At 42.3% G+C, this 19,758-nt stretch overlaps 1 long non-coding RNA gene across 1 annotated transcript; it reads left to right on the top strand.

Annotated features, from left to right (window-relative positions):
* The first annotated feature begins 1,102 nt into the window (after positions 1–1,102).
* Positions 1,103–16,867, top strand: LOC110503455 (uncharacterized). Its single transcript, XR_002470469.3, has 4 exons — positions 1,103–1,194; positions 2,692–2,928; positions 3,792–3,930; positions 13,525–16,867. It is a non-coding gene; the product is annotated as an uncharacterized LOC110503455 (long non-coding RNA).
* The last annotated feature ends 2,891 nt before the right edge of the window (positions 16,868–19,758 follow it).

A 19,758-nucleotide genomic window follows, 5' to 3' on the forward strand; every position in this document is an offset into this window, starting at 1 on the left:
CTGAGCCACTCAAGGACATTCAAAAACGTAATTTAAAATTATAAATGCTGTATTTTTTTTCTGTTATGAAACTAATTGACTGCCTAGTTTAAATAATATATTTTTTATTTATTTTGTTTATAATTTGTATTATTGTTATTTTTTTGTATTTTACCCCCTTTTTCTCCCCAATTTCGATCTTGTCTCATCGCTGCAACTCCCCAACAGGCTCAGGAGGCAAAGGTCGAGTCATGCGTCCTCCGAAACATAACCCGCCAAACCACGCTTCTTAATACCCACCCGCTTAACCCTGAAGCCAGTACACCACTGACGACTGAGCTCAGCCTGCAGGCGCTCGGACCGCCACAAGGAGGCGCTAGAGCTCGATGAGCCAAGTAAAGCCCCCCCGGCCAGACCCTCCCCTAACCCGGACGATGCTGGGCCAATTGTGTGCCACCCTATGGGACTCCCTATCACAGCCGGTTGTGATACAGCCCAGGATCAAACCCAAGTCTGTAGTGATGCCTCTAGCACTGCGATTACCTGTTTTTATGTTTATATTTTATTAGTTCTACCTGTCTGTCTTTGCTATGGTGGCGGTTATTTTCTTAATTTCTGGCTTGCAGCCCTCTTTGCCAAAGCGAGGTAGTATTGTGTTTGATGTGATATTATGGCTTCCATTAAACCTTGGTAAATATGTATTTATTGCCTCACATATACGCCTGTAATCTATGTTTACGAACAGTTAAAGCAAATGGCATATATTGTCACATACATGCTAACCGTTCCTCTTAATGGGGAAAATGTTTTGACGATGTTGTGAAGAGTAAAAGGTCATTTACAGTGTTAGGAGGATTAGTTGTGATCATGGTTTTAAGGGCCTTGTTTGGATTATTGGGGTTTACCGAAAATGAGCAATCATGCCATTGGTTAAAGAAGCTAAACTTTTGATGGAGGGAGGCGGGAACAGTGATGTCTGGCAAATTAAGCCCCATTAGCTTGACAGGATGTTGTCTCGTTAGAACACAAACCTCCCTAACGATCCCTAACCTGTGATTGGTTGACAGAGGAGCCCATTAAATTAAAGCTCTCCTCTCTGCTCATCAGCCTCACTGTACGACAGTGCCTTAGCATCATTAGTTAATGTAATTGCATGGCTGAACGTGACTGGGCACCTCGTTAACATCAGTATCAACAAGCGTGCCATGGGAGAGGGTAAGCAGATGTCCTAAAAGCATCCTAATAGGCGGTTATTCTGTTGTTCTGTAGCACTGTACGGTTATTGGAGTATTTACTGTGGCTTCCCTAAGTCCCTTTAATATCTCGCCATTGATTAGCCTAAATCGGGCTTTATATATTCTTACGAGTTTGAACAAATTAAATCAATGAGTGTGTTTATTCATGCAGTAGGCTAATTGGAATTGCATTTGTTTTGGTCCCAAGTTTATGATAATTGGAAAGTAAGTTTGTTTCCGTTGTTTCAGCTTGTTTGAGATTTTTCCACTAAGCAGTATAAGGCGACTGGCATATTGACATAATTTGCTTTAATTGGCAGGTTAAGGTGCTGTGGCAAGACCCAGCCATGGAAAGGGAGAGTTCTTTCCTAGACCCAAGCTAAGAACCAGGCCCAGACCCAAGTCAGGTGCAGTCAGAGGGGCAGAGGCAGGACCAAGGCAGGGGTGCCCTTAGCACCCACCTCCAGTGTCCCAGACCAAAGACCAGGGCCTATAGGTCCATGGCAGGACAGCCAGAGTCAGATCTGCTAGTGTGGCTGGTTCAGGTCCAAGGCTGAGGAGACTGAGGGAGAGCAAGCCATCACAGGATGGAAGGACCAGGCCTCTACCAAGCCTGGGACTAGTATTAGGGCCAAAGCCCTAAATGTGAGTGCAAAGTGTGTCCCTCAGGAAGTCCTGGAGGTGAACCTGAGACTGAGCGTAGCCCCACTGGTCTAACAAAGGAAGGGCCTGGTAGTCAGAAAGGTTACAGACATCCCGAGTGGCACAGCGGTCTAAGGCACTGCAGGCGTCACTACAGACCCGGCTTCGATCCCGGTCTGTGTTGCAGCCGGCTGCGACCGGGAGACGGCGCACAATCGGGTTAGGGAAGGGTTTGGCCTGCCAGGATGTCCTTCTCCCATCGCGCTCTAGCGACTCCTGCGGGTGGCCTGGCGCATGCCTGCTGACATGGTTGCCAGTTGTACAGTGTTTCCTCCAACACATTGGTACGGCCGGGTTAAGCGAGCACTATGTCAAGAAGCAGTGCGGCTTGGCAGGGTCGTGTTTTGGAGGACGTGTGGCTCTCGACCTTCGCCTCTCTCGCGTCCGTACGGGAGTTACAGCGATGGGACGAGACTGTAACTACCAATTGGGGAGAAAAAGTAACAGCCCGTACGTGTCACAGAGTAATTTTGTCAGGGTGTCCTGTTTTTGTCAGTGAATTTATCAGTTCTCATTTGGAAATGAAAACAAAACCATCCATCCGTTGCTTGCTCCCTCTAGGCATAGGAGCTGTAAGCAGGATAGAGGGGCCAACGGGGCCTCTCGGAGGAGAAAGGCGAGTTAGAGGCCACTGCATAGACCATGGTTGGAGCCTAGATATCGGAGGTAGTGATGTGCATCGTATCACCTGTTACACACAAACAATGTGCGTAACAGGTGATACGATGCACATCATGCCAACTCAAGTCTTGACTTCCACATTACTAATTATCAGAGACCCTGTTCCAGAGGACTGGACCGTGTACCTTAGGTGAGCTGCAGAGCACTCTGTGATCTGGAGAAGATAGCCAGGCTTAAATGCACCAGAGGGTGGGGGACCACAGGCCCAGCCCAGTGTCCATCTCCCACCCAGGCACCCATGTACCCCCTACCCTGCTGATGGTCCGGGGAATCGTGGCCATACAGGCCCCCCGAAGCAGTCTTCAGCCTTACAGGGACAACAACACTACAGGTAGACAACACTACATCTGACTTTGTCTTTCATCTTTACATTGTGGCCTAACCTACAGGAATTAGTTCATTTGTGATTTCACTGTAGGGGTTTGGAATAATACAGCCACATATGAAGAACCTGCTATTACAAACTTTCCTTGTTCAGGCTTGTTTTAGTACCTCTTTGGGGATGCCGAAAAAGAGAGGGAAGCTGTCTTAGGAGCTAAACACTGCAGTCAGCAAGATGTTTCCATAGTCACAAAACCCCTGCTTCATTGATGCCATAAGTCTATGCTGGGGAGCTCCTCTTTCTTTGAAGTGGGGGTGAGCGAAACCAACCTGTCTGAACGATGTCCCAACTCTGAAAGGCTCGAACCTGGATCCATCCAAATCACTGACTCGGTAGATTAGTCAGGACAAAAGAAGCCATGGTGCCTGCTAGAATCCCCTAGTCACTTTTCCCTTTGACAGTGTTGCTATCCAAGCTGAAGAATAAGAATGAATCATTCTATTTCTCTGATCCAAGCACCTTTCATCCATACATACAGTACACACTTCCTCAACAGCATTCTATAGTTCCATTGGTATATGTATTTACAGTCCCTTCAATGTAATGATCCATTAAAACTATCTGTCATTATAAAACAGCAATCAGTGTCACCAGCCAAAAAGCGTTTGTAAAAATTCACTTTCCCCGGGATTATGATGTATGCCTTCCTGTGCTGAGGAGTGGGTTAATGAGTGGCTAGCTGCTCAGAGGCCTTTGATGCTTTCTCCTTGCAGGCTTTTCTGTGGGTTACTTTACGTGGGTGAAATGGAGCTTATAGTTGTTTTTTACTTTACTTTCTCTTTCTCTAAAACACACACACATACCGCCTACAGTGCTATCTGGGACCCAGTGGCGTGCTCTGTGACGAGGCTACTACAGTGTAGAGGTTGTGCCTTCCAGAACCCCTCTTCCTCGTCTGCTGCTGTGGTGGAAGCTGAGATCCAGCACCCACGGGACCCCACCCTGGACCAGGTAAGCCTCAACCTTACAGGGAGGGACACAGCACCTTGTACTAGGTCTGGTTGGCCTCTAGCTGGTGCTCCCCATATACACACATACAAACAATTGTTGATTCCTTGAAAGCAGTTTATGCACAAGGAGAGACTAAAATCCACTATTTGGGTTTGCTTGGGGCAATTACATGGTAACAGAATGATGCTGAGAATGTTTCACTTTAAAATGTATGTCAAACAAAAACCAATGACGGCAAAGTTAATCAAATCATACAATTATATACACAAGGAGTACTTTTAACAATTTCCACAGAACATTCTACAAAAACACATTTTCTTGAACAGTGCAGATGCCAAGTGTGTTTGTGCCATTATTCTGTTCCCAAAGTTTGCACCAACCATTAATATCAGCAATTTCTAACCAAAAACCAATTGAAGTCAATGTGCCCCAAATGTTTGCATCATAATCAGGACAGTAACGTAAAGCTGACCATAACAGGTCTAATCGGTTCTAGGAATGAGAGGTATAACATATGTAATGACATATATTTTGTTCTGCACTTAGAAAATAACAATGTACTATCTTCATATGTTACTGTGGGTTTGAAGTGTGACAGATGGGGGTGGCATTGTAACCAATATCTGTCCCTCTCTTTTGTGTTCAGAAATATGCTGTAAATATTTAACTTTATGATAAAATTACCGTTATGGTACCGGTTTGTTTATAAATCAATATGTGGACACTATAGATGGAAATGTCTTGCATTGAGGGGTTGCCCTGATTCTCATGGACACAGGCGTATGTCTCTACTGGGATGTCCATCAACTCCTGGCTGAAGCTTACGGCACTTGTCGACGCATCAGGAGAGTGTGGTTTTATCGCTGTTGATTTATACCCAGTAATTTAACATTATTGGTATACTGAACAAATATGTACGCAACATTCAACAATTGATTTTTTTATTTTACTGAGCAACAGTTCATATAAGGAAATAAGTCAATTGAAGTACATTTTATTAGGTCCTAATCTATGGATTTCACATGACTGAGCAGGGGTGCAGCCATGGGTGGGCCTGTGAGGGCATGGGCCAACCCACTTGGGAGCCAGGCCCACCAACTGGGGTGCCAGGCCCAGTCAATCAGGAGTATTTTTTTACCACAAAAGGCCTTTATTTAATATATTTAACTAGGCAAGTCGGATAAGAACAAATTCTTATTTACAATGATGGCCTACCGGAGAACAGTGGATTAACTGCCTTGTTCAGGTGCAGAACGACAGAATTTTACCTTGTCAGCTCGGGGATACGATCCAGCCCCTTTATTACAGACAAATACTCTTCCGTTTGTCCCCAGCACAAGGTGCACCTGTTTCATTCTGTTTAATAAGCTTCTTGATATGCCACATCTGTCATGGGTGGGTGGATCATATTGACAAATAAGAAACGTTCACTAACAGGGATGTAAGCAATTTGCAAACAACATTTTTGAGAAATACGCTTTTTTGCATGTGGAAAAATTCTGGGATCTGTTATTTCACCTCATGAAACATGGGACCAACACTTTACATGTATTTATATTTTTGTTCAGCATAGATTTTAAACAAACACTTTGTCATAGATGGACAAGATTTAATGAGATGAATGGTGAATTTCTAACAAGTTCAGGAAGCCAAGCTAGAGCTCTGAGAAGTTCACAGCAATGAGATGGATGTTTTGATCAAGAGAGAACTTTAGAAAATATGCATTTTTCTCAACTCTAAATATACAAATCTTTTCTACAGTTATAAGGAAGGTGAAATCTTAGTCAGTCATTTTATAAATGGATTATACTATATTTAGAAAACATATAACTGATTTCAAGCCTTATGTAGTTTTGTTAGGAAATGCATCATATAAAATAAGTAATATTTTCACATTATTTTCATGTACTTGAGCTTGTCCTCAAAAGTAACATATTTTACCAGAAAGGTGATATTTTAACCTTTCTTAGATTATGCAGCATTACTATTTATTGTTTATGACCCTGTCATGATAAATAATTAATTTGGGGGATCACATGCAGTTACATTTAAGAGGTTTAATAACAGGCCATATGTTTGATGTCCTCACACTCCAGTACATGTGCTAGACAAAGGGCTACTACTGTTTTTGTTGTTTTTTTAGGGCAGTCCGTTTCCATTGGTGTTTGTCACTTGTGCCTCTGTGTACACATCCCAAATGGCACCCTTTTCCTTATATAGTGCACTGCTTTAGGGCCCATTAGGTGTATATAGGGCGCAATTTGGGACTCTGTCTCCTGCCAAGCGTCCATATGCTATGCTACGCTATGCATGGGGTAGAGTGGCGAGACATTTGGTCGAATAAATCAATACCAACAACACAACAGTGGCAGGATAATTATTTAATTATATCTCCCATAATCTGTCTGATGTTGATGACGGACTGAAAACTTCTTCCAAGTTGTCACGCTTCTCCCTGTGACTGAGTTAACAAGCCTTTATTGACCCGTCGGTAGATGCGGCTGCTGCCAGGTCTTAATCGATTGCGATGGCTTAATCACTCCTAAACTGCTTTTTTTAATGGTTCAATTGAGAGAAGAGATTACAGAGATGCCCCTCTGCAAAAGCTTGGAGGTGAAGGCTAGCACATTTGTCATTAACAATACTGTTTTTAGAACAGGATTTTAATGACTTGTTTTGGTGTAAACTGAGAGGTTATAGCTTATATTATTTCTGGTTTATTACCTGTTATGCTAATTATATAGGCTAGAGCACATGTGTCAAACTCAAGGCCCGCTAGCCAATTCAATCCATCCCACGGGTGGTTAGGAAAAATAAAATAAATAACAATAATCCATTTAAAAAAATTAAATTAAAATCACATTGAAATTACTAAAACAAAATCAAAACTGTGTAGAAATGATAGACCTACATTTATAGTCTCTTCACTCTGTCCATCTAGATACTCAGGGAGCATCAAATTCCAAAAGCGATGGATAGAGGACTATGATTTGCACATTTTGACACAAAGGAAATAATCCATATTAAGTATGGCCCTCCTGACCTTGGTGAAGAGTGAATGCAGCCTGTGGGGAAAATGAGTTTGACACCCCTGGGCTAGAGGTAAGACCAGGCTGTACTCTCCAGCTTTCCTCTTTCTGATCGAAAGGCTTGGCCTTGATTGACTGGTCAACTCAGGTCAGAACAAATTCGCTGCAGTGTCTCGGAAAGTTCTGTCCTGAATTGACCAAACAATAACTCTGATTATAACTGGGATGGTAGGCTAGTAGTAGAAAATTAGAAATGAAAGTTTGATTTTCTCATATGTGAATAATGTATAAACATTTCCCGCTATGCCCACAATTCTTCTCTAACATGATGACTAATTGATTTAAAGAAAATGTAGTTAAACACCGTACCGAAAGTTTCGTAAGAGAGCGCATAGATACACAAAATACTAATCGCTAGTGTGAATACCAGCAAAACGCTATGACCAGCAAAACATTTTTTTGTGTATGTTACATCGATATTTAGTCGCTCGATACATCCCTGTCGATCTATACACATGTGTTTCAGCTCGGTTTGTTGTTCAGTGTGTCTACACGTAAAGCACATTTCTTACAGGCTGACTAAACCGCTCGCGTCGTGTTGCAAAATACATTTTGTAATCTATATTATTCAATTATTCCACCCACACTGCTCGTGCGCGCCAATGAGCGTCTGCGTTGCCAAGGGCTAAAATAGAAGTCAGTTCTATTTCTGACGCAGATCGCACTGCAAGTCCAGCCTCTCCCATTTCCTTATTGGTTTATAGAAGCAGGTACCCACGTGCCATCGCCTCATTGGTTATATGGTGACTGAAAGACTGAAGGTCGGTGACTGAAAGATGACTGAAAGATGAAAAGATGAAAGTCAGTGGCGGTAATGCACCTAATTTATGAAAGTTGCCTATCGCAATATGAAGTCAAGAAAAGAAAAAGCCTAGAAGGAGGAGAGATGACTAGAAACGCTTCGGGTTGACCGTTTGTGTGGATTAATTGTCGGAGTAGAGGACCTTGTGCATTTCAGGTAAAATAACTCCATGTTTATATCCCAGGACAAATTAGCTAGCAACAGCAAGCTAACTAAATAGGACAAATTAGCTAGCAAGTGCAAGCTAGCTAGCTAAATTGCCATAAAGGTTTAATGCTCTTCGACCTGTCACCAAATGAATATAATTGGTTCAGAGTTTGTTTTGATATTTTAACCTGCGTGTCGTGATCACGTTTGGTGTGGGGGGACAACATGTATGCACGATGGTACACACACACAGCTGGTTTGGGTTCCGTGTTACAGGCCTTTCCAGTTAGCTTTAAAAGGCCATAATTTTTTTTATTTTTTTTATCTGCTTTTTAATAGATTTCACCTACATTCTAATTAAACAGACAATAAATACTAGTCCACTAAGTGTTCTAGAATGCAGGAAAATGTGGGTCAGTTCAAGAGGGTGAAATGTTTTCTTTACCCCATGTCCTTATAATCCAATCATTCATCTGAACTTTATTATAGCCTCAATATGCTTGTACTTGACAGTTTTGATGAATTTCGAACGTTATAGATGCGTTGGAAAAATGACAAGCTCACGAAATGCATCTGATTAATTCATTAGGAGTATGATTTACATTCATCATTTTAACTACAATGTAACAAATAAGCAAACTGGTTTTAACTTTAGCAAACATTGTCAACATTAAATGTCCTCACTTAGCCTATCTTCATCTCCCTCCTTGCACTGTATTCTCTACTTTTAGCACCCTGGTCAAAAATGGTGCGTGCCCTTGCAAGGTCAAAATGTCAGGACTCCGGTTCCCCCATTGAAATTGTCTTCAGGTCAGGAATCAGATTCAAATTCAGATTCAACGGGCCAATTTTTTTTCTGGAGGATGGTCAGGGGCCGAAACATAATTCCAAATAATTTGTAGACTTCAAATTGACCGCAAGAAACCACACATATATAATATTTGACTAAAACATCATTTCAAACCTAGCTTACATTTGGCTATGATCACATATACAGTGCCTTTGGAAAGTATTCAGACCCCTTGACTTTTCCCCCATTTTGTTAAGTTACAGCCAAATGGCAAGTCTTCCTAAAACTTCTTATAACACAAACTCTCTTTGTAAAATCGTAATTCTAAGAACGACAGTGTGTTGAATAGATTTACAGTGGATTCTAAACGTATTCAGAACCCTTGACTTTTTCCACATTTTGTTACGTTACAGCCTTATTCTAAAATGTATTAAATCTTTGTTTTTACTTATCAATCTACACACAATACCGCATAATGACAAAGCGAAAACAGGTTTAGACATTTTTGCTAATTTATTAAAAATAAAAAACAGATACCTTATTTACATAAGTATTCAGACCCTTTGCTATGAGACTCAAAATTGAGCTTGTGTATCCTGTTTCCATTAATCATCCTTGATCAGTTATACATTATAATACATAGACAACAGATTTCACAACATATTAAGTGTGTGCCCTCAGGCCCCTACTCTACTACCACATATCTATTGGACACAATCCATGTGTACGTGTGTATAGTGTTTGTATGTGTGTGTCTATGCCTATGTTTGTTGCTTCACAGTCCCAACTGTTCCATAAAGTATTTTTTTAAATCTGTTTAAAATCACATTTTACTGCTTGCATGTGTTACTTGATGTGAAATAGAGTTCCATGTTGTCATGGTTCTATGTAGTACTGTGTGCCTCCCATAGTCTGTTCTGGACTTGGGGACTGTGAAGAGACCTCTTATGGAATGTCTTGTGGGGTATGCATGGGTGTCCGAGCTGTGTGCCAGTAGTTCAAACAGATAGCTCATAAATAAAAGTAGTGATGAAGTCAATCTCTCCTCCACTTTGAGCCAGGAGAGATTGACATGCATAGTCTTAATGTTAGCTCTCTGTGTACATCAAAGGGCCAGCCGTGCTGCCCTGTTCTGAGCCAATTGCAATTTTCCTAAATCCCTCTGTGGCACCTGATCACACTACTGAACAGTAGTCCAGGTGCGACAAAACTAGAGCCTGTAGGACCTGCCTTGTTGACAGTGTTAAGAAGGTAGAGTAGCACTTTTTTATGGACAGACTTCTCCACAATTTAGCTACTGTTGTATCACTATGTTTTGACTGTGAAAGTTTATAATCCAGGGTTACTCCAAGCAGTTTAGTCTCCTCAACTTGCTCAATACCACATTATTCAATATAAGATTTAGTTGAGGTTTAGGGTTTAGTGAATTATTTGTCCCAAATACAATGCTTTTAGTTTTGGAAATATTTAGGACTAACTTATTCCTTGCCACCCATTCTAAACCTAACTGCGGCTCTAAGTGTTGCAGTCATTTCAGTCACTGTGGTAGCAGACGTGTATAGTATTGAATCATCCTCTTAGATGCACACTGAAAAGCCAGTGGCATGTCGTTAGTAAAGATTGAAAAATGTAATGGGCCTAGACAGCTGCCCTGGGCCCTAATTTCTCAATGTTGCGAACGAACAAATGATGGTAAACCATGCGTGCGATCATTTCTAAGCAAAGTGTGGGATTTATCCATTTGTACTTATACTTGAGAATGTGTCTAAACTTAAGCACACCTCAGACCATGCGTATGCACAGCACCTTGTGGTATAAAAGTCAAACTGCTAATGACCATCCACCAAATGGAGAAAGGATTGACATACTGGATCAAATCATAAACCATGAAGTAAAAATATCATACATTAATAGTTTATTCATTTATTTTATAAACACTTAAGCTACTAATAGTTTTCTCAGGATGCTATCGAATTCATAAACATGAAACCATTTAAGCTTAATTGAATAATAAAGTCAATTAGGAAGAGAGTGGAATGTAAGGTTGGAGGCAATTTAGTTAAACCAGTTAAATAATATAGAAGGCTACACTGAGGCACTGTGACTTGTCCAAAATGACAAATCTGTCATTGCTGGAGGACCTGGCACAAGCTGCATTACGCAGGGAGAGTGTTTTCAATGAGCTTGCAGATGTTTTTGCTGAGAGCGACGCTTGGCTTATTAGTAGATTTTGTTCTCCAAGGCATATTTTATTGTCTCTGCATCCAACTCTCTCCAGTATTAGAAAGGGAGAGAAATCGCACCAATACCATCCCAGTGCAAACCCAAGTCCTCTCCACCCTGGGATTTTTGGCCACTGGAACATTCCAACGGGAGATTGCGGATCGATCTGGCATTTCACAACCAACCATAAGCCGACTATTGCCTGCAGTCCTTCATGGCATTATTAATTGACCCCACAATACATCCAGTTTCTGTACACTGCTGTGCAACAGGACAGAGGGAAAAGGGATTTCCATACCATAGCTGGATTTCACAATGTCATTGCAGCAGTTGACTGCACCCACATCGCAATGAAACGAATTCAACTTCGTCAACAGAAAAGGTTTCCATTCTGTCAATGTGCAGGTCATCTGATTCACATTTGGTTTGTTGAATGTAGTGGCCAGGTGGGACACATGATTGATTCATTGTACAGAACAGTTCAGTTGGCCTTAACCTCCAGGAAGGAGCTGTTGAGGATGGATGGCTTGATTTGCCATGTTAGACCTGTACTGGGAAACAACATCTGAATGTTGTGTTCATAACTGCATGAGACCGGGGCTACCCGTTTTGAACATGGCTGATGACTCCCCTCACAAACCCCTCAAACCAACAAGAGTCAAGGTACCACCAAGCCCACGCACAAGAACAACAGTGGAGCGCACCATAGGCCTGCTGAAAGGGCGTTGGCTGTGCTTGTCTGGGACAGGAGGCACACTGCAATACCAGCCTAGCAAGGTTGCTTCTGAAATGACATTCTTTCAATTGCCATTATGTGAATGTAGTACAATGTGCAAATTCCTTTTTAGGTTTGCTACATTGTCAATGCTGGCAGTGTGCTTCAAAACATTGCAATCAAAAATGGCATTCCACTGAATGATCCACCCAGACCTGTACAACTGGGTACTGGACTTCCTGACGGGCCGCCCCCAGGTGGTGAGGGTAGGCAACAACATTTCCACCCCGCTGATCGTCAACACTGGGGCTCCACAAGGGTGCGTTCTGAGCCCTCTCCTGTACTCCCTGTTCACCCACGACTGCGTGGCCACGCACGCCTCCAACTCAATCATCAAGTTTGCGGACGACACAACAGTGGTAGGCTTGATTACCAACAACGACGAGACGGCCTACAGGGAGGAGGTGAGGGCCCTCGGAGTGTGGTGTCAGGAAAATAACCTCGCACTCAACGTCAACAAAACTAAGGAGATGATTGTGGACCTCAGGAAACAGCAGAGGGAACACCCCCCTATCCACATCAATGGAACAGTAGTGGAGAGGGTAGTACGTTTTAAGTTCCTCGGCGTACACATCACAGACAAACTGAATTGGTCCACCCACACAGACAGCATCGTGAAGAAGTCGCAGCAGCACCTCTTCAACCTCAGGAGGCTGAAGAAATTTGGCTTGTCACCAAAAGCACTCACAAGCTGTATCACCGCCTGGTACGGCAACTGCTCCGCCCACAACCGTAAGGCTCTCCAGAGGGTAGTGAGGTCAGCACAACGCATCACAGGGGGCAAACTACCTGCCCTCCAGGACACCTACACCACCCGATGTCACAGGAAGGCCATAAAGATCATCAAGGACAACAACCACCCGAGCCACTGCCTGTTCACCCCGCTATCATCCAGAAGGCGAGGTCAGTACAGGTGCATCAAAGCTGGGACCGAGAGACTGAAAAACAGCTTCTATCTCAAGGCCATCAGACTGTTAAACAGCTACCACTAACATTGAGTGGCTGCTGCCAACACACTGACTCAACTCCAGCCACTTTAATAATGGGAATTGATGGGAAATGATGTCAAATATATCACTAGCCACTTTAAACAATGCTACCTAATATAATGTTTACATACCCTACATTATTCATCTCATATGTGTATATACTGTACTCTATATCATCTACTGCATCTTTATGTAATACATGTATCACTAGCCACTAACTATGCCACTTTGTTTACATACTCATCTCATATGTATATACTGTACTCAATACCATCTACTGTATCTTGCCTATGCCGCTCTGTACCATCACTCACTCATATATCTTTATGTACATATTCTTTATCCCCTTACACTTGTGTCTATAAGGTAGTAGTTTTGGAATTGTTAGCTAGATTACTTGTTGGTTATTACTGCATTGTCGGAACTAGAAGCACAAGCATTTCGCTACACTCGCATTAACATCTGCTAACCATGTGTATGTGACAAATAAAATTTGATTTGAGACCTGATGAGCCCATGCCTGACAGGGAGTGTTTCCCACTACCCATAGCCCTGGCACTGAGGACAAGAGTCAATATCATACAACGGTTTTCGGTATCTGTTCTTCCAAATGTTGTAATCAAGTCGACAAAACACATTTACATTGCACCAGAATTTGTCTCATGTTTGACACAGTCAACAAGTTCTTTCAATGATTGATTTCTCAGGCCGTTACATACATCCTCCAGCTGCTGATTGAGTCCAAGAATTGATGTGTTGATCTCTTCTTGTTGTTTCAGGACTGCGTTAGTCAAAACATGCGGTGCAGCTGAAGCACCTACCAGAAGCTCCCCTTCTGGTAGGCCTGGGAATGAGGGGTCAGGCAAATCACCCACGTCTGTCAAGATTTCATTTTTTTTGTTATTTCTTGTTTTTTAGCTTTTATTTAACTATGCAAGTCAGTCTCTCCTTCAGGGTCTCGGAGAGGGTCCTCAGTATCACCATCAGTTGGTGTGTCTGGTAGTCCTTCAGGGTCTGGGAGAGGGTCCTCAGTATCACCATCAGTTGGTGTGTCTGGTAGTCCTTCAGGGTCTGGGAGAGGGTCCTCAGTATCACCATCAGTTGGTGTGTCTGGTATTCCTTCAGGGTCTGGGAGAGGGTCCTCAGTATCACCATCACAAATGATGCCAGACACTGAGGTCTCTCCAATTATGCTGCCAATGCACAGGTCCATAGCAGACAGTGGAGAGTCACTCTGCCCTCCTACGGTTGCACTTATATCCCTTTTGTGGATCATGTTTTTGTTGTTGAATATGATTTTAAATCAAACCATTTTTAATTTCATTAACTGTTCTTCACTCAAGTGAGGCAGATTTTACCACAGCTCTAACTTGCTCCCAAGCATTGCTGAGGGCTCAAACGTATGGCTTGTTTTGCTTCCACTTCGGTGATCAAAAGTTATATTTCTGTGTCCGAAAAGTTCTCTTCTTTGATTTCTCCATGTTGGCTGACAGAAATTTGTGACATTTCTTGCAGCTTTAAAGGGAAGGTTTGTGAGCATAAATGGTCATTTAGGGAGGTTCTTTATGTAAATGAGACTGTACGTGCACTAGCACAGTGTTTTAGAATGTCTGATTTGTCAAGGCAAAATACTTACAGGTGTGTGTTAGTCAAGCGTACGAGCAATTGATAAATACCAACTTTTTTGTACTTGCGACCATTCTACATTTTCTTTGAGTTCCTTTAGAAGCTTTTCTATGCAACATTGATAAATGAGGGCCCCGGGGAAATCCTGATTCTACCTGGATTTTGTTGGAGAGGCTTCCATTAAAGAACACCCACCCTTAGACATGTAACTCTTTATCCACAGTATAGCAGGGGGTGTAAAGCCATAACGCGTACAATTTTACAGCAACAGACTATGATTGATAATGTCAAAGCCGCACTGAAGTCTAACAAAACAGCCCTCACAATCTTTTTATCAATTTCGCTCAATCATTTTCTTTAACTATGCAAGTCAGTCTCTCCTTCAGGGTCTCGGAGAGGGTCCTCAGTATCACCATCAGTGCTGTGCTTGTTGAATGTCCTTCCCTATAAGCGTGCTGATTGTCTGTTGACAATTTGTTTACTGTAAAATAGCATTGTATCTGGTCAAACACACATTATTCCAGATGTTTACAAAGGGTTGGTAACTAGATTTAGTTTTTTAAATTGAACTGTTGTTTAACTAGACAAGTCAAATTCTTATTTACAATGACGGCCTACCCCGGACTATACTGGGCCAATTTTGCGCTGCCCTATGGGACTCCCAATCATGGCCGGATGTGATGCAGCCTGGATTCGAACCAGGGACTGTAGTGACACCTCTTGCGCTGAGCTACAGTGCCTTAGATCGCTGCGCCACTCGGAAGCCCCACAAGCTGATTGGTTGGCTATTTGAGCCAGTAAAGGGGTCTTTACTATCCTTAGGTAGGAGAATAACTTTTACTTCCCTCCAGGCCTGAGTGAACACACTTTCTAGGAGGCTTAAATGAAAGATGTGGCAATATCGTACGCTATTATCTTAATTAATTAAGTCATTTTCGTTGCAAGTTGTCATACCCCGGTGACTTGTCATTGATAGACAATTTTTTCCAGTTCTTCCACACTTCATGGAATTCTAAATTAAAATGCTTGTCTTTCAGAATTTGGTCCGATACTTGGATGTACAGTGTCAGCATTTGTTGCTGGCATGTCAAACCTAAGAAAAAAATCATTAAAGAAGTTGGCAATATCAGTGGGTTTTGTGATGAATGAGCCACCTGATTGAATGATGGAGCGAAAGGAGCCTTTTTGCCCAGAATGCCATTGAAGGTGCTACAAAGCTTTTTACTATCATTCTTTGTTTTATGGTGTTTCTTTTGATTCATTTTAGTCACATGATTTCTCAATTTGCAGTACGTTTGCCAATCGCTTGTACAGCCAGACCTATTTAGCATTTTTTTTTGCCTCATCCCTCTAGTCATTTTATTCATGGGTCCATGCTTATTAGTAACTAGGTTAAGCAATTTCATAGATGTGTCAAGTGCAGCATCTGGTTGTTCCTCATTACACACCACGGACCAACAAAGATTCTTTACATCCACAACATAGGAATCACTACAAAACTTCTTCTTTGACCTCTTATACACTATATTAGGCCCAGCCTTTGGAACTTTGGTTTTCCTTGATATGGCTACTGTATTGTGATCACTACATCCGATAGATCTGGATACTGCTTTTAAACACATTTCTGCAGCGTTAGTAAAGATGTGATCAATACATGTTGAGGAGTTAATTCCTGTGCTGTTTCTAACTACCCCAGTAGGTTGACCGATAACCTGAACCAGGTTACAGGCACTAGTTGCAGTTTAAAGCTTTCTCTTGAGTGATGAGCCTGATGAAAGCCAGTCAATATTTAAATGACCCAGATAATATACCTATCTTGATATCACATTATCAAGCGTTTCACACATTATCCAGGTACTGACTGTTAGCACTTGGTGGTCTATAGCATCTTCCCACCAGAATGGGCTTTAGGTGAGGCAGATGAACCTGTAGCCATATTACTTCAACGGTATTTACCATGAGATCCTATCTAAGCTTTACATGAATGTGGTTCTGAATATAAACAGCCACACCTCCACCTTTGGCATTTGTCTTTTCTGTAGATCTTATAACCAAGTATTGCTACCACTATCATCAAAGGTATTATCTAAGTGCTTTTCAGAGACTATCATAATATGAATGTCATCTGTTACTAGCAAATTATTGATTTAATGAACCTTGTTTCTTAAGATGCATATGTGACCAACTGCTTCGATTTGGTCTTGTGTAGCAAAATTTGAAATTGTGTTTTTTACATTGGATAAAAGTAGAGACTCAGAGCTATAAAATTGTATATCGTACACTGCAGTTGAGGAACAATGGGAAAGTATTTCTGCTTTGTATGGTAATAAACGTGTAACCCCCACTTTTGAGAGAATGGCCCTTGAATGTTTTGGTACACCTACTGGAGAGCTCTTGTCTACACCCTTGCAGCATCATTCACACCCTCTTAAGCCTTAGTCCCACACATCCCTTTAAGGATTCAAATGTGAGGCGTTGTGGTAAACACGTGCTATAGCAAATAAAATCTAAGTTTATTTGTCATATGAACAGGATACAGAAGGTGTAAATAGTACTTGCATAGTGGCAATATCAAAGACCGAAAGTGTCCAGATAAAAATGTTTTGGAGTTTGCCAAAAGGCACCTAAAGGACTCTCAGACCATGAGAAACAAGATTCCCTTGCCTGATGAAACCAAGATTGAAGTCTTTGGCCTGAAAGCCAAGAGTCACGTCTGGAGGAAACCTGGCACCACCCCTACAGTGAAGCATGGTGGTGGCAGCATCATGCTGTGGGGATGTTTTTCAGCGGCAGGGACTGGGAGACTAGTCAGGATCGAGAGAAAGATGAACGGAGCAAAGTACAGAGATCCTTGATGAAAACCTGCTCCAGAGCACTCAGGACCTTAGACTAGGGAGAAGGTTCACCTTCCAACAGGACAATGACCCTAAGCACACAACCAAGGCGATGCAGGAGTGGCTTTGGGAGAAGTCTATATGAATGTCCTTGAGTGGCCCAGCCAGAGCCCGGTCTTGAACCCGATCAAACATCTCTTGAGAGACCTGAAAATAGCTGTGCAGCAACGCTCCCCATCCAACCTGACAGAGCTTGAGAGGTTCTGCAGAGAAGAATGGGAGAAACACCTACAGGTGTGCCAAACTTGTAGTGTCATACCCAAGAAGACTGAAGGCTGTAATCGCTCCCAAAGGTACTTCAACAAAGTACTAAGTAAAGGGTCTGAATACTTATGTAAATGTAATATTTCAGTTTTTTATTTGTAATACATTTGCAGACCTTTCTAAAAACCTGTCTTTGCTTTGTCATTATTGGGTATTGTGTGTAGATTGAGAAATATATTTTTTAATCAATTTTAGAATAAGGCTGTAATGTAACAAAATTAGGAAAAAGTCAAGGGGTCTGAATACTTTCCCGAATGCACTGTATTTAGGGAAAGTCAAGGACGGGGGACATCGCTGAAAATGGCAGAGTAATAAAATCTTCTATTCATATGACCTCAACACACTCCACCCAGCATGTTCATGTTTGCTTGGAATCGGCAACCTCTTGTCATTTTGACATGTTAATCAGTTTTACCAAGTTAAGTAGGAGTTACTCCATATGGCGACTGAGTGCGTGTATCTGTTTTATTCCTGTCATTGGTGTGATGATTGGCATCTGTTGCGTTGTTTTCATCTTCACACCAATGACACCTCCCAGTAGCTGCCCCACGCCAAATCAGAACTGGTGTAGCTGCTGTGTGACATACACATTAAATAATGACTCATTACTTCGCAGTAATTAACAGGGCTCGAACATGCCAAGTGTGTTTTCTTAATGTGCTTTGTTTCAGCAGAGATGAGAGACTGGCAGCTTGCCACTGGTGGTGATTCAGTTGCAACGACCAGGTAGGATCATTTCTCAGTCCTAATAAAAGACCCAGGTCCTAAACGCCACTCTATTTGCTGTCAGGGCAAACCCAATAGGCTTTATTTATATATAATTTTCAATCTTGGACGTAAAATCACCAGGAAATCTCAAAGTGATTTTAATTAAGGAAATCTGTCCCCAAGTATTCCCACTGATAAATATAATGGCATATAAACTCAACAAAAAAAGAAGCATCCACTCACTGTCAACTGTGTTTATTTTCAGCAAATTTAACATATGTTCATACAAATATTTACACAAGATTCAACCACTGAGACATAAAATGAACAAGTTCCACAGACATGTGACAAACAGGAATGGAATAATGTGTCCTTGAACAAAGGGGGGGGGGGGGGTCAAAATCAAAAGCAACAGTCAGTATCTGGTGTGGCCACCAGCTGCATTAAGTACTGCAGTGCATCTCCTCCTCATGGACTGCACCAGATTTGCCAGTTCTTGCTGTGAGATGATACCCCACTTTTCCACCAAGGCACCTGCAAGTTCCCGGACATTTCTGGGGGGGAATGTCCCTAGCCCTCACCCTCCGATCCAACAGGTCCCAGGCGTGCTCAATGGGATTGAGATCCGGGCTCTTCGCTGGCCATGGCAGAACACTGACATTCCTGTCTTGCAGGAAATCACGCACAGAACGAACAGTATGGATGGAGGCATTGTCATGCTGGAGGGTCATGTCAGGATGAGCCTGCAGGAAGAGTACCACATGAGGGAGGAGGATGTCTTCCCTGTAACGCACAGCGTTGAGATTGCCTGCAATGACAACAAGCTCAGTCCGATGATGCTGTGACACACTGCCCACAGCGACTGTGGGTTTGTGCCCATAGGCGACCTTGTTGCCGGTGATGTCTGGTTGAGGACCTGCCTTACAACAGGCCTACAAGCCCTCAGTCCAGCCGCTCTCAGCCTATTGCGGACAGTCTGAGCACTGATGAAGGGATTGTGCGTTCCTGGTGTAACTCGGGCAGTTGTTGTTGCCATCCTGTACCTGTCCCGCAGGTGTGATGTTCGGATGTACCGATCCTGTGTAGGTGTTTTTATACACAGTACAGACATAGCAATTTATTGCGGCATGTCTAAGGCACATTCACGCAGATGAGCAGGGACCCTGGGCATCTTTCTTTTGGTGTTTTTCAGAGTCAGTAGAAAGTCCTCTTAGTGTCCTAAGTTTTCAAAACTGTGACCTTAATTGCCTACCGTCTGTAATCTGTTAGTGTCTTAACGACCGTTCCACAGGTGCATGTTCATTAATTGATTATGGTTTATTGAACAAGCATGGGAAACGGTGTTTAAACCCTATCCAATGAGGATCTGAAGTTATTTGGATTTTTTAAAACAAATTATCTTTGTAAGACAGTGTCCTGAAAAATGTATTTTTTTTGCTGAGTTTAAATAAAATATTATTTTTTTACCCCCTTTTTCTCTCCAATTTCAACTCCCATACGGGCTCGGGAGAGACGAAGGTC

Source organism: Oncorhynchus mykiss, chromosome 24, assembly GCF_057628025.1.
Source record: "Oncorhynchus mykiss isolate SJ-2025 chromosome 24, ASM5762802v1, whole genome shotgun sequence".
NCBI classification, from domain to species: Eukaryota; Metazoa; Chordata; class Actinopteri; order Salmoniformes; family Salmonidae; genus Oncorhynchus; species Oncorhynchus mykiss.